The sequence below is a fragment of the Podarcis melisellensis genome (genome assembly GCF_964234715.1).
Source record: "Podarcis melisellensis genome assembly, chromosome: 16".
Lineage (NCBI taxonomy): Eukaryota > Metazoa > Chordata > Lepidosauria > Squamata > Lacertidae > Podarcis > Podarcis melisellensis.
The window spans coordinates 4180737-4194664 of record NC_138533.1 but is presented as its reverse complement, the minus strand read 5'-3'; the positions used below and the strand labels follow the sequence as shown (position 1 = coordinate 4194664).

Here is a 13928-nt window from a genome sequence, read left to right as displayed (position 1 = left end):
ACTAAAACGCTATCTCATCTATACAAAAATAGAAACACAATCATACAGGAAAAAGAAAAAGAAAGACTAACTAATAATAATAATAATAATTTATTATTTGTACCCCGCCCATCTGGCTGGGTTTCCCCAGCCACTCTGGGCGGCTTCCATAGAAACCAAAAATACACTAAAATATCACAGATTAAAAACTTCCCTCTTTATGTCCTCTTCCTCCTCATCATCATTTTTAATTTGTATACCGCCTTTCTATCTTACAATCACAGTAACATCACAGTAATCCAAGTTTATGCACCAACTACTGGTGCTGAAGAAACTGAAATTGACCAATTCTATGAAGACTTACAACACCTTATAGCAGTGACACCAAAGAAGGATGTTCTTCTCATCATAGGGGATTGGAATGCTAAAGTAGGGAGTCAAGAGATAAAAGGAACAACTGGCAAGTTTGGCCTTGGAGATCAAAACGAAGCAGGGCAAAGGCTAATAGAGTTCTGTCAAGAGAACAAGCTGGTCATCACAAACACGCTTTTCCAACAACACAAGAGACGACTCTACACATGGACATCACCAGATGGGCAGCATCGAAATCAGATTGATTATATTCTCTGCAGCCAAAGATGGAGAAGCTCTATACAGTCAGCAAAAACAAGACCTGGAGCTGACTGTGGCTCAGATCATCAGCTTCTTATAGCAAAATTCAAGCTTAAACTGAAGAAAGTAGGAAAAACCACTGGGCCGGTAAGATACAATCTAAGTCAAATCCCTTATGAATACACAGTGGAAGTGAGGAACAGGTTTAAGGATTTAGATTTGGTGGACAGAGTGCCTGAAGAACTATGGATGGAGGCTCGTAACATTATACAGGAGGCAGCAATGAAAACCATCCCAATGAAAAGGAAATGCAAGAAAGCAAAGTGGCTGTCCAATGAGGCCTTACAAATAGCGGGGGAGAGAAGGCAAGCAAAATGTGAGGGAGATGGTGAAAGATACAGGAAATTGAATGCAGATTTCCAAAGAATTGCAAGGAGAGACAAGAAGACCTTCTTAAACGAGCAATGCAAAGAAATAGAGGAAAACAATAGAATGGGAAGAACCAGAGATCTGTTCAAGAAAATTGGAGATATGAAAGGAACATTTCGTACAAAGATTTCCATAATAAAGGACAAAAGTGGAAAGGACCTAACAGAAGCAGAAGACATCAAGAAGAGGTGGCAAGAATACACAGAGGAATTATACCAGAAAGAAATGGATGTCCCGTATACCCCAGGTAGGGTGGTTGCTGACCTTGAGCCAGACATCCTGGAGAGTGAAGTCAAATGGGCCTTAGAAAGCACTGCAAATAACAAGGCCAGTGGAAGTGACGGTATTCCAGCTGAACTATTTAAAATTTTAAAAGATGATGCTGTTAAGGTGCTACACTCAATATGCCAGCAAGTTTGGAAAACTCAGCAGTGGCCAGAAGATTGGAGAAGATCAGTCTACATCCCAATCCCAAAGAAGGGCAGTGCCAAAGAATGCTCCAACTACCGCACAATTGCACTCATTTCACACGCTGGCAAGGTTATGCTTAAAATTCTACAAGGAAGGCTCAAGCAGTATGTGGACCGAGAACTCCCAGAAGTGCAAGCTGGATTTAGAAGAGGCAGAGGAACCAGAGACCAAATTGCAAACATGCGCTGGATTATGGAGAAAGCTAGAGAGTTCCAGAAAGACATCTACTTCTGCTTCATTGACTATGCAAAAGCCTTTGACTGTGTCGACCACGGCAAACTATGGCAAGTTCTTAAAGAAATGGGAGTGCCAGATCACCTCATCTGTCTCCTGAGAAATCTCTATGTGGGACAAGAAGCTACAGTTAGAACTGGATATGGAACAACTGATTGGTTCAAAATTGGGAAAGGAGTACGACAAGGCTGTATTTTGTCTCCCTGCTTATTTAACTTATATGCAGAATTCATCATGCGAAAGGCCGGGCTGGATGAATCCCTAGCCGGAATTAACATTGCCGGAAGAAATATCAACAACCTCAGATATGCAGATGACACAACCTTGATGGCAGAAAGTGAGGAGGAAATAAAGAACCTTTTTTTTTTAAATAAATATTTATTAAGGTTTTTACAGAATAAAAAATCCAATAATAATCAACAGTATTGCTTTGTTTTAACAAAATTTCATATCATCCTTGAGCTTCCTCACGCCTCCCGCTCCCATTTACATCATTAATAAATTTTTGTCAAGCAAATTATCATCTTATTTCCAAATTTTGTGACCGCTTATTTAATTACAATAAAGTAGTTCTCCTGCAAATTTGTTTCTTTTGATCTCTCTTATCTTCAATTCCTGATCTATTTTAGTGATGGCCAATTATTTATAACTAAGCATCTTTCTTAACATTCCACTAAATCACAATATTTTTGTAAATAAATCTTAAATTTCTTCCAATCTTCTTCCATCCTTTCTTCTCCCAGGTCTCGGATTCTGCCAGTCATCTCCGCCAGTTGCATATAGTCCATCAGTTGCATCTGCCATTCTTCCAGTGTGGGTAGATCTTGGGTTTTCCAGTTCTTAGCGAGTAGTATCCTTGCTGCTGTTGTTGCATACATAAAAAATGTTCTATCTTTCTTTAGCACCTTCTGGTCGACAATGCCCAGGAGGAAGGCCTCTGGTTTCTTGGTGAAGGTATACTTAAATACCTTTTTCAATTCATTATATATCATTTCCCAGAAGACCTTCACCTTAGGGCAAGTCCACCAGAGGTGGTAGAATGTTCCTTCATTTTCCTTACATTTCCAACATTTGCTATCTGACGAATGGTATATTTTGGCAAGTTTAACTGGGGTCATGTACCACCTGTATATCATTTTCATTACATTTTCTTTCAAAGCATTGCATGCAGTAAAATTCAGCCCAGTGGTCCACAACCTTTCCCAGTCCTCAAACATAATATTATGCCCAATGTCCTGTGCCCATTTTATCATAGCCGACTTAACCATTTCGTCTTGTGTATTCCATTTCAACAGCAAGTTATACATTCTTGAAAGTACCTTAGTCTTAGGTTCTAGCAATTCTGTTTCCAACTTCGATTTCTCCACCTGGAATCCTAACTTTTTGTCACTTTTAAAAATTTCCTTAATCTGAGCGTAGTGTAACCAGTCTCGCACTTTATCCTTCATTTTCTCCATACTCTGCAATTTCCAATTATCTCCGTCTTTTTCTAACAGTTCCCAATATTTTGGCCAGTAGGCTTCCATATTGGCTCCTTTTCGGGCCTTAGCTTCCAAAGGTGAAAGCCACCTTGGTGTTTTATTTTCCAGTAAGTCTTTATATTTTGTCCAGACATTAAACACTGCTTTTCTGACAATATGGTTCTTAAAGGCCTTATTAATTTTAACTTTATCATACCACAAATATGCATGCCAACCAAAAGCATTGTTATAACCTTCCAGATCTAGCACATCAGTGTCCTCAAGAAGTAGCCAATCCTTTAGCCAGCAGAAGGCTGCGGCTTCATAGTACAACCTTAAGTCTGGCAGGGCAAAGCCCCCTCTTTCCTTTGCATCTGTTAATATCTTAAACTTGATTCTGGGCTTTTTGCCCTGCCAGACAAATTTAGAAATATCTCTCTGCCACCTCCAGAAACACTCTGTTTTGTCCACAATTTGCAATGTTTGAAACAAGAACAACATCTTTGGCAGCACATTCATCTTAATTGCAGCAATTCGGCCTAACAGGAAATAAAGAACCTTTTAATGAGGGTGAAAGAGGAGAGTGCAAAATATGGTCTGAAGCTCAACATCAAAAAAACGAAGATCATGGCCACTGGTCCCATCACCTCCTGGCAAATAGAAGGGGAAGAAATGGAGGTAGTGAGAGATTTTACTTTCTTGGGCTCAATGATCACTGCAGATGGTGACAGCAGCCACGAAATTAAAAGACGCCTGCTTCTTGGGAGAAGGGCAATGACAGGCCTAGACAGCATCTTGAGAAGTAGAGACATCACCTTGCCAACAAAGGTTCGTATAGTTAAAGCTATGGTTTTCCCAGTAGTGATGTATGGAAGTGAGAGCTGGACCATAAAGAAGGCTGATCGCCGAAGAATTGATGCTTTTGAATTATGGTGCTGGAGGAGACTCTTGAGAGTCCCATGGACTGCAAGAAGATCAAACCTCTCCATACTGAAGGAAATCAACCCTGAGTGCTCACTGGAAGGACAGATTGTGAAGCTGAGGCTCCAGTACTTTGGCCACCTCATGAGAAGAGAAGACTCCCTGGAAAAGACCCTGATGTTGGGAAAGATGGAGGGCACAAGGAGAAGGGGGCGACAGAGGACGAGATGGTTGGAGAGTGTTTTCGAGGCTACCAGCATGAGTTTGACCAAACTGCGGGAGGCAGTAGAGGACAGAGGTGCCTGGCGTTCTCTGGTCCATGGGGTCACGAAGAGTCGGACACGACTAAACGACTAAACAACAACAACAACAACAATCTTACAATACTGAAGGTGGTTTCCAAGCTGAAGAAACAAAAAATGTACATTGTATAACAATCTAACGCAATACAAAAATGCGATAATAAAACATAACTTTACAATAGGCAATCTCCATCAAAAAAGTAACATTCAACAACCATTAGAATAGTATAAAATAATAATATGAATATATAAAAGTTAAGCAGAAATCCACTCAACAGTTGCAATAATATCTAAACCATAATCAATAAAACAACGGCAAGCCACAGTACATAAAACAATACAATACACATTGAGAATCAGAGGGTAGAGCAAGGCAGGCGGAAGGAGGTCTTGCCTGATGGAGTCTCTCCCCTCATGTCCTACATGTCATACCATTCATCCCCACAGGCAGAAGCTCTCCCATGGATGCTTGCCTGTTCTCCCACCCAGAGAGATGCTTCCTAGCTTGCCGGCCCTACAAAGACGCTCCGCCCCCCCCCCCCAGCTAGCTGTCTCCTTCCTGGATGGGCATTCTTTAAGTCATCATAAAGGAATCTCAATCTAAAAGCTGAAAAGAAAGAAGAACTCCCTCCTTCCTGTCTGACAATTATTTCTTTGGTTATGTGAGAGAGGTATTGGGCATTTGAAACATGCCACAGAGTGCGTGCAGAGTAGACCACACAGATGGAATCACAGAAGAGACGCAAAGAGATATTTGCAAGGTTTAATTACAAAAACTCCTCAAACATACATCTTAAAAAGGTAAAGGGACCCCTGAGCATTAGGTCCAGTCGTGGCCGACTCTGGGGTTACGGCGCTCATCTCGTTTTACTGGCCGAGGGAGCCGGCGTACAGCTTCCGGGTCATGTGGCCAGCATGACTAAGCCGCTTCTGGCGAACCAGAGCAGCACACGGAAACGCCGGAAACTTCCCGCTGGAGCGATACCTATTTATCTACTTGCACTTTGACGTGCTTTCGAACTGCTAGGTTGGCAGGAGCAGGGACCGAGCAACGGGAGCTCACCCCATCGTGGGGATTCAAACCGCCATCCTTCTGATCAGCAAGTCTGTGGTTTAACCCACAGCGCCACCCACGTCCCCTAACATACATCTTTCATAGTGGTTATAATCATCACCCATCCATCCACCAGGGAGCAGATTAAGGTACATATAGCACATTATATACCATATACACAGCTATTTACAGTGACTTATCAGCACCTGCTGGGACGCGGGTGGCGCTGTGGGCAAAAGCCTCAGCGCCTAGGGCTTGCCGATCGAAAGGTCGGCCGTTCGAATCCCTGCGGCGGGGTGAGCTCCCGCTGCTCGGTCCCAGCGCCTGCCAACCTAGCAGTTCGAAAGCACCTCCGGGTGCAAGTAGATAAATAGGGACCGCTTACCAGCGGGAAGGTAAACGGCGTTTTCGTGTGCTGCGCTGGCTCGCCAGATGCAGCTTGTCACGCTGGCCACGTGACCCGGAAGTGTCTCCGGACAGCGCTGGCCCCTGGCCTCTTAAGTGAGATGGGCGCACCAACCCCAGAGTCTGTCAAGACTGGCCCGTACGGGCAGGGGTACCTTTACCTTTACCTTTTATCAGCACCTGCTACACAGCTGTAAGAACTAGGTCAGAATATGCACCAGGGATTTTAAAGTGGTACACATTCTGTGGAACAAAAATGAACCCTAACATTTAAAAAAACCATTCAACAAGATAATGTCTGATTTCCCCTGTTTTCACGTGTTTCTGAAAGTATCCTTGAAAATGTATCATTACATAAAATGTAAAGGTAAAGGTACCCCTGCCCGTACGGGCCAGTCGTGTCCGACTCTAGGGTTGTGCGCTCATCTCACTTAAGAGGCCGGGAGCCAGTGCTGTCCGCAGAAACTTCCGGGTCAAGTGGCCAGCGTGATGAAGCTGCTCCGGCGAACCGGCACCAGAGCAGCACAAGCAAACGCCGTTTACCTTCCCGCTATACAGCGGTACCTATTTATCTACTTGCACTTAGGGGTGCTTTCAAACTGCTAGGTGGGCAGGAGCTGGGACCGAACGATGGGAGCTCACCCCGCCGCGGGGATTCGAACCGCCGACCATGCGATCTGCAAGTCCTAGGTGCTGAGGTTTTACCCACAGCGCCACCCGTGTCCCTATCATTACATATCATCAGTAATTTGGCTAAGTATACCCCACCTCAGTTAACTCTAGATATACCAAAATGTTCCTAGCCATCTTCCCACAACATTGAACCTTCACATACTATGTTTTGAAAGGTATCTTGCAGGTCAGGTTATACCTTGGCTCAGGAACGTGCTTTGCTTAATTTGGGCTCAGCTTCACCTTGGATGATGTCCTCTGTGTTCCTTTTAATGGAGTTCAGGGTGTTCTCTTGACTCCTTCAGGCTTCAGAAGCATCATCTGTGGAGCATAACGTACATACAGACAACTTCTTTTACACACATCTGAAGCATCTTTTCCCCTTCATCGAACTCTGGGCACTGTAGACTCTTCAGGGTGTTGGGAACGGCAGCATTGTGAGGGCAAAATGTCGTGTGACCATGGGAGAGACTGGCACAGTATGACTCTGTTCTGTGTGAAAAAGTCCTTTCTGTCCAAATAACTGCCCCATAGACAATCAGTTGCAAACCTCTTTGCTCTAGCAATCAAATGCTTAAGAAGTTGAGGGGAAGAAGAGAGATCTTCAAAAGCGCTGGTGGAAAAGCCCTACGCGCTGAGCCCATTTACACAGTTTCTCTCTGTATCTGGAGTGAATATCTTGGTTCAGCACCACTAATTTGGCTAATCATAGCTCATGGCGGAAATCACAGAACGTTTTCCTCCCAAAGAAATCTGGGAGATGTGGCTTACCCCTCACAGAGCTATGATTCCCAGCACCCGTAGCCATCTATAGGTACAGAGTCCTCTGAGGCAGAAAATGGGCTTCATATGCGATTGCGACAATGAGTGTGTTCATAGCTGCAAAGGCGTAATCAGGGCTGAGTCAAGTAAATGCCCCAAATTACATTTAAAAGGAACACAATGAACACCACCCAAATTGAAGCCGGGTCAAAAGAAAGCCAAGCAGGAGCCTGACAAGACCAATAACTTCTTGGAAAACATTACATTGCAGCTGGATGGAGTTCCAATGGCTAGGGACAGTCTGGCCAAAAAGTGGAGGTGGGCTATACTTTGCCAAATTAGTGATGCTGCACCAAAGTATTTGCTCCAAGGGCAGAGAGAAACGGTATAAAAGGGCTCAGCGCTTAGGGCTTTTCCACCAGCGCTTTTGAAGATCTCCTCTCTTCGGCTGCTCAGCTTCCTCAGCTGTTGGTAAGCTCCTTTTAAGTAAATTGATTACTAGAGCAAAGAATATAGCAACAGATTGACTATGGGGCAGTTATTTACTGGTTGTTTTTTCCCAACATGCCTTCCTGCTTAGTTTCACATGGAAATCAGATTGGGGAAGAGACCTTCAAGTCTTCACATGCAATTCCCTGAGCCACTGGCATTGTTTTGGGCTCAAACAGAAATCCCACTTCTAATAGGACTTCTGAAATGTGGAGCTGGGCCCTTTCTGGGATGGAGTTCGATGAGGGTGAAAAGGGGGTGGAGGTCTCTTGCTCCTAAGAGATCAGAACTGGAAAGGGGAAGATGTCCTGCTCTGGATCTGGTTGTGCTTTGTTTGAAAGAGCAGCTCTGTGTAATGGGAAGATCCCTGGACCCATTTTCCTTCCCCTGGAAATCTCAGGCCAGTGCCCCATCCTCCTCTTCCTCTGAAAAAGGTGCTGTGCCATTGTCACAGGATATGTCCTCTCAACAGAAGGACTGAGGAGCACTTTAGGCAGGGCTCCTTTGCTCCACTTGTCTTTTCTTGGGTGAGGCAGGTCCGACAGGGAAAGAGGCTCAGCTGAACTCCTGGGACGTCAATCCCACTCACAGCTTAGCAGGGCTGGGGATCCTGTGGTCCTCCAGATGTAAAACAACTCCCACCTCCTCTGGCCTTGGCCAATGTTGGCTGCTAGGGCTGCTGGGAGTTGTAGTTCCACAAGCTCTGGAAGGCTACCCGTCCCCATCCCTGCTGTAGAAACAACACCCAGCTAGGTGGACCAACAGTCTGACCCCAGAAGAGGAAGGATCCTGCAGGGCCAGAGTGTGAGAGAAGTCTCTCAAATTTCAGAGGGAGAGGGAGAAGGGTCAGAGAGACACAACCTGTCAAAAGGGGATGGGAATCATTGAGACTTTTCCATTTTAAAATCACTGTTTTAATGTTTTACCATCATTCAACTTACTGTCCCAGGCCTGGCTGCAACAATTAAAAATCAGCATAAAATTAATCTTTTATATCTCTCGTTATCTGAACTTTCTCCTTCCTGGAGACGCATTCTTAAAGTCATCATAAAGGAATATCAATATAAAAGCTGAAAAGTAAGGGGAACTGCCTTCTCCCTGTCTGACAAATATTTCTCTGGTTATCTGAGAGATAATGTCTGATTTCCCCTGTTTTCACATGTTTCTGAAAGTATCCTTGAAAACGTATCATTTCAGAGTATCCAAGATTCTTGCAAGATGTCCAGTGTCAACAATGGAACTCCCTCTTCAGATATCCCGGAGGGCTCCGACCGAATAGACCAATTTTTTGCTATAATAAACAAATTCAGAGTCAGTATCAAGCTGCCACAATTCCGTCGTTGAGGATTCACTTCTGCTGCTTGATACTTTGGATGGTCTCACGTTTTGAACAGAATGCAGGGCAGCCATGTCACTCACCAGATGCGCCCAGTTGAGAATCGTCTGCTTTTCTGATCCTAATGTACAGCCCCAAACTGACAACTGAGTCAAGAAACCTGCGTATGGTTTGTGCTCTTGAGGGCCAGGAAGTCCTAAATGCTGAGTGCCCACTACGCAAAACTACCCATGGCTGCCAACATGTCATCTTTGCTCTGTAACACATTCTTTCCCCTTTCAAATCTTCCTTCGTCCTCTGCTGAGTGTATCCTCCATTTATGCCAAGCAAACCTCAGTTCACTGAGTCAGAATTGGCAGAAGATCTGCACATCTTCCACCAAGAGGTTCTGGCCTGGGGCCTTATTGGCCGCCTGTGAACACTTTTATGAGTGTTTTGCTTTCCTTTAACCTCTTAATGTTGAATGTCTTCTCCTGCTTGACCTGTTGATCCCAGAGAATGTTCCCTCCTTCCTTGCTAGCCATTAAAGCTTCACTGCAGCATCACAGAGGCCTCTTGTGTGTTTTTCTCCTGCTTTACTGGTTCTCAGCTCACCTTTCATGAAGGGCAACTGGCAATCACAAATATGTCTCCTTGATATGTGTCTGATCCTGTCCCACACCCATCTGTGCTGACCCCTATCAGCTTCTCCTGCCTGAAAGTCCCTGCCAAGACAGGCACCGCTCAGTTGGAAGGAGGGATTCCCAGCTACTCCTTGGCAGCTGTTTCTGCAGTTCCAAGGTGTCCAGGCGTGATGAAGTCAGCAGAAAGAGGACTCTTCTGAGAGTACTTTTTACCCTTGCCAGGAATGGGGTTAGGGGGGTTGAGTTGAGTTTGCATTTAAAGGTGAATCTCTCCAATTCACAATTTACAAATTGACATAATAGCCAAAGCACAGCACCCTTTGAAATACGCACTTGTATGAAGGTGTGATGCTGTTCCCCAAGAAAGCAATATTTTGAAAGAAAGAAAAACCCATATGTCAAGATGAAAGAGTGCATAAAATGAAGAGATTAGTGAATTAGCTTAACATACAAATGTGGATTAGATCAGTGGACTTTGGTTGCAAAATTCCATGCTGAAATGTGGGGAATTGGGAGAATTTTTCACTGATGCTTATGAATTTCCACAAGGCTAAATAAATAAATAAATAAATAACTGCTGTAGACACGAAGGGAGCTGAATTCACATTTGGAAACAGTGAGAAACTGGGATATCTAAAATTGACAGGTTGAAGGGACAAGCATTCCTAAGCTGTTACCACAAGACCAGGACAATGTTCAACCTTCACATACTATGTTCCGAAAGGTATCTTGCAGGTCAGGTTACACCTTGGCTCGGGAACCTGCTTAGCTTAATTTAGGCTCAGCTTCACTTTGGATGATGTTCTCAGTGTTTCCTTTTAATGGAATTCAGGGTGTTCTCTTGACTCCTTCAGGCTTCAGAAGCATCGTCTCCTTCCCTCTCTCAAACCCTGCTCACCAATAATCTCTGCTCCAAACATTTGCAGGGTCATTGTGACAGCATAAAGGCCTTGAACACTGACAGTTCCAGGAATCACGGAATATTGTCCTCCCCAAGAATTCTGGGAAATGTAGATCATGCCTCACAGAGCTATGATTCCCAGCACCCTTAGCCATCTATAGGAACCAGAGTCTTTTCAGGCAGAAAATGTACTTCACCTGCAAACTCCTACCACAACCCCACACTGTATGCTGTCACCTGAGTCCTTTTGTACTCAAATTTACCTGCCATATCTGCCCAGTAACACGGATAAGAAAGTCACCAGATTTAGCCAGGTGGGGCATGAGTCAACATTACCAACTTAAGTGGAATTAACCCAACAAACACTTTCCCTAATGCTGCCCTCCTTTAGTTTTTTGCCACCCCCACCCCCAGTTTACTCTAAATGCTTTCCAAACCTCCTAGTAGTTGGTGTAAGAAGCATGAGCTAGACACCCGAACGAGAGACAAAATGAACTTTGAATTAATGTTTCGATCTATTAAAGGGACAATATGTACAGGAAGGAATGTGGATATTTATACTAGGGTCTTCATGGTACCTGATTAGAGTTTCTGAAGCCTCAGGAGACACTGTTGCTGACACTAGTCACCAAGTGTGTTCACCCTCTGGCCATCTTGCGTGGCGAGTTCCCACCTCGCCCATGGAAATAAAGACACAGGACACCAGTATTTTAGGTTAATGGGCAAAATTAGGCCACAACTTTATTGATTACAGGAATTGAGTGGTATTGGCTTAGGCATTGGTCCTATCGACTAACCGGCTTCAGCCTGATTGCTAGAAGACCGGCAAGGGTTAACCACCAGTAGGGGGAGTCCTGCTGATGTACATCAACCAGGAGCTCCCCCGGGGTCACTGATGGGGGGGTGCCTTAGGCCCTCACCTCCATAGGCTTCAGAGAGGGACACGCCCCCCCCGGAATCCTTTACCAGACTACCCTTCAATTTGGGGGAAGGTGATGGCGCTTCCTTCCCAGCTTGCATATGCATATCATTTTTTTAAAAATGAATTTTTATTAATTTATATCAAAAGAAAAAACATATTAGTTTCACATCAAAATTTCACAACATATTCCTTTTTAGGACTTCCTCCAGCTTATCCGTAAATCATCTGTAGTTATAATTTAAATTGCGCATTTCTTAATTTTGTATTGACATTGTTTATATCTTTCTTTCTATTCCCTTTAGACAATATTTCATAGTCTTTCACAGTGCTTCTTTAAATCCCGTTAGCGTTATCTGTCCCTCACTTATATGTTCCAGATATTCCACAAATTTCTCCCAGTCCTCAATGAACTTTTGGTCTCTTAAGTATCTAATCTTTCCTGTCAATTTGTCCAGCTCCATATAGTCCAACAACTTCATTCTCCATTCTTCCACAGTCGGTATTTCTTGCTGTTTCCAGTTCTGGGCCAGTAACACTCTTGCTTCTGTTACTGCATATTGGAAAAAATTACCATCTCTTCTTTTTATCTCGTTTCCTAATATCCCTAACAGAAAGACTTCTGGTTTCTTTATAAATGTATATTTTAAAATCTTCTTCAATTCATTATCTATTTTTCCCCAGAAGTCTTTCACTTTCTTACATTCCCACCACATATGATAAAAAGAACCTTCTTTATCTTTGTGCATCTGCCTATCAATACCCTTACCAGTGCCTAACCGCCAATGCCGAGGAAGTTGTTACGATTTGCTGCGAGGTAGGCGAAAAACCAAAGGGCTGGTGCCAATTCGCCAAGTGGAAAAAAATCCTACCAGGCCCCTCGACGGCGACCAACCGAAGTCCATAGCAATGTCAAAGAGCCAAACCTAAAGGGTGGGAGGGTGGTGAAACCGGAGCAGCTGGGGCGCTGGAGCGGAGAAAGAAGGAACTCCTCAGGCGCGCCAGCCCTAAATAGCGCGGGCCACGCCTCCCGGGCCAGCCGATTGGCTGGCAAGGGACATGACGCGCCTGAGGATTCCCTGCTCTCGCGGGGACTGCAAGCCAGCCCCTGCACATGTGGGGGGAGGGCATGAAGCCCACAACCCCACCTCCTCTCCAGCTCGGAAGTGGCTTTCCCTAAATCCCCACGTTGGCCAGATAGTCCTGCACCCACTCCCACCCGGACCAGTGTGGATGAATGGACTTGATCCAGGCTCCTCCCAATTAAATAAGTTTTCTCTTCTCTCTCACCTCCCAAGACTGCTCAAGAAGGACTTCTGCTACGCATGCTTGCAGGGTATTTTAACAGTACAAGGCCTCAAACGTTCACAGTATATTTTCCCATCAAAGGATTTTGGGAAATGCCGTTTACCCCTCACAGAGCTACGATTCCCAGCTGTCTGACAGAGCCCATCGTTTTTAAAGGGGAAAACTGTGCTGTCAATGTGCTCGAAAGGTATGATGTGTGTACCTCTGTGGCCAGGATAACATATGCTGCAAACATTACGCTAAAGGAGCATGAATGATTCAGGAAACACCCCAAGTCCCATTAAGAGGAACATGAAGAATATCCAAGATGAAGTTGCGGAAAAACAAAGCTAAACAGCTTCCTGAGCAAAGGGGTGGCTGACATGAAAGGCACGCCAGCGAGAGCACCTCCCCTCTTTCCCAGGGATGCAGCGCGTGCGCAATCCACACCTCCGCAGGGAGGGGGAGAGGAACCGATGGAGATTGGAGGCGCCAGGGCTCAGTCAGCAACCAGAGCCCTAACACCGGGAGCAGTCAAAGCGAAGCCTCCTAGAGGGAACAGGAAGTGCTACATCTGCGACAGTGCTCAGCACATGGCGAAAGAGTGTCCCCAGAGGCTCCACAAGCACACTGCGGCCTCCGCAACAGTAACAGAAACAACTCAGCAGAGAGAACCACAGCAGGGAAACGGCAGAGTCTGGCTGGAGGAAGAGGCACTGGGGCCCAGCCAGACAAGTCAGTGAAGCAGTCCCCAGAAATTTTGCAGCCCACAGACCCCCTCCCGCCCAAACCAGTGGTGCAGCTCACAGCATCGCTCCAACTACCCAATGGACTCACTATGGAAGTGCCAATTACCATTGACTTTGGTAGTAACGCAGACTTTATAGGACTGGATTTCATTCAACAACACAACATAGCACTACTGCCAGCCACGCTGCCCCTGAAGGTTGTCACGGTGGATGGCAGGGAATTGCTGGGGGGGGGCAGGTGGTGCAGCAAACGCCTCCGATGGTGATGCAAATTGGGAATCACCGAGAAGTCATCAGCTTCAATGTCACCCAACTGTCGGACA

General features: G+C 45.1%; 2 long non-coding RNA genes across 2 annotated transcripts in view; one reads left to right on the top strand and one right to left on the bottom strand.

Annotated features, from left to right (window-relative positions):
* Positions 1–13928, bottom strand: part of LOC309358749 — a 129280-nt gene that overhangs the window by 54960 nt on the left and 60392 nt on the right. The window lies entirely within an intron of this gene.
* LOC309358754 lies at positions 7272–9671 on the top strand. Its single transcript, XR_014163558.1, has 2 exons — positions 7272–7772; positions 8988–9671. It is a non-coding gene; the product is annotated as an uncharacterized lncRNA (long non-coding RNA).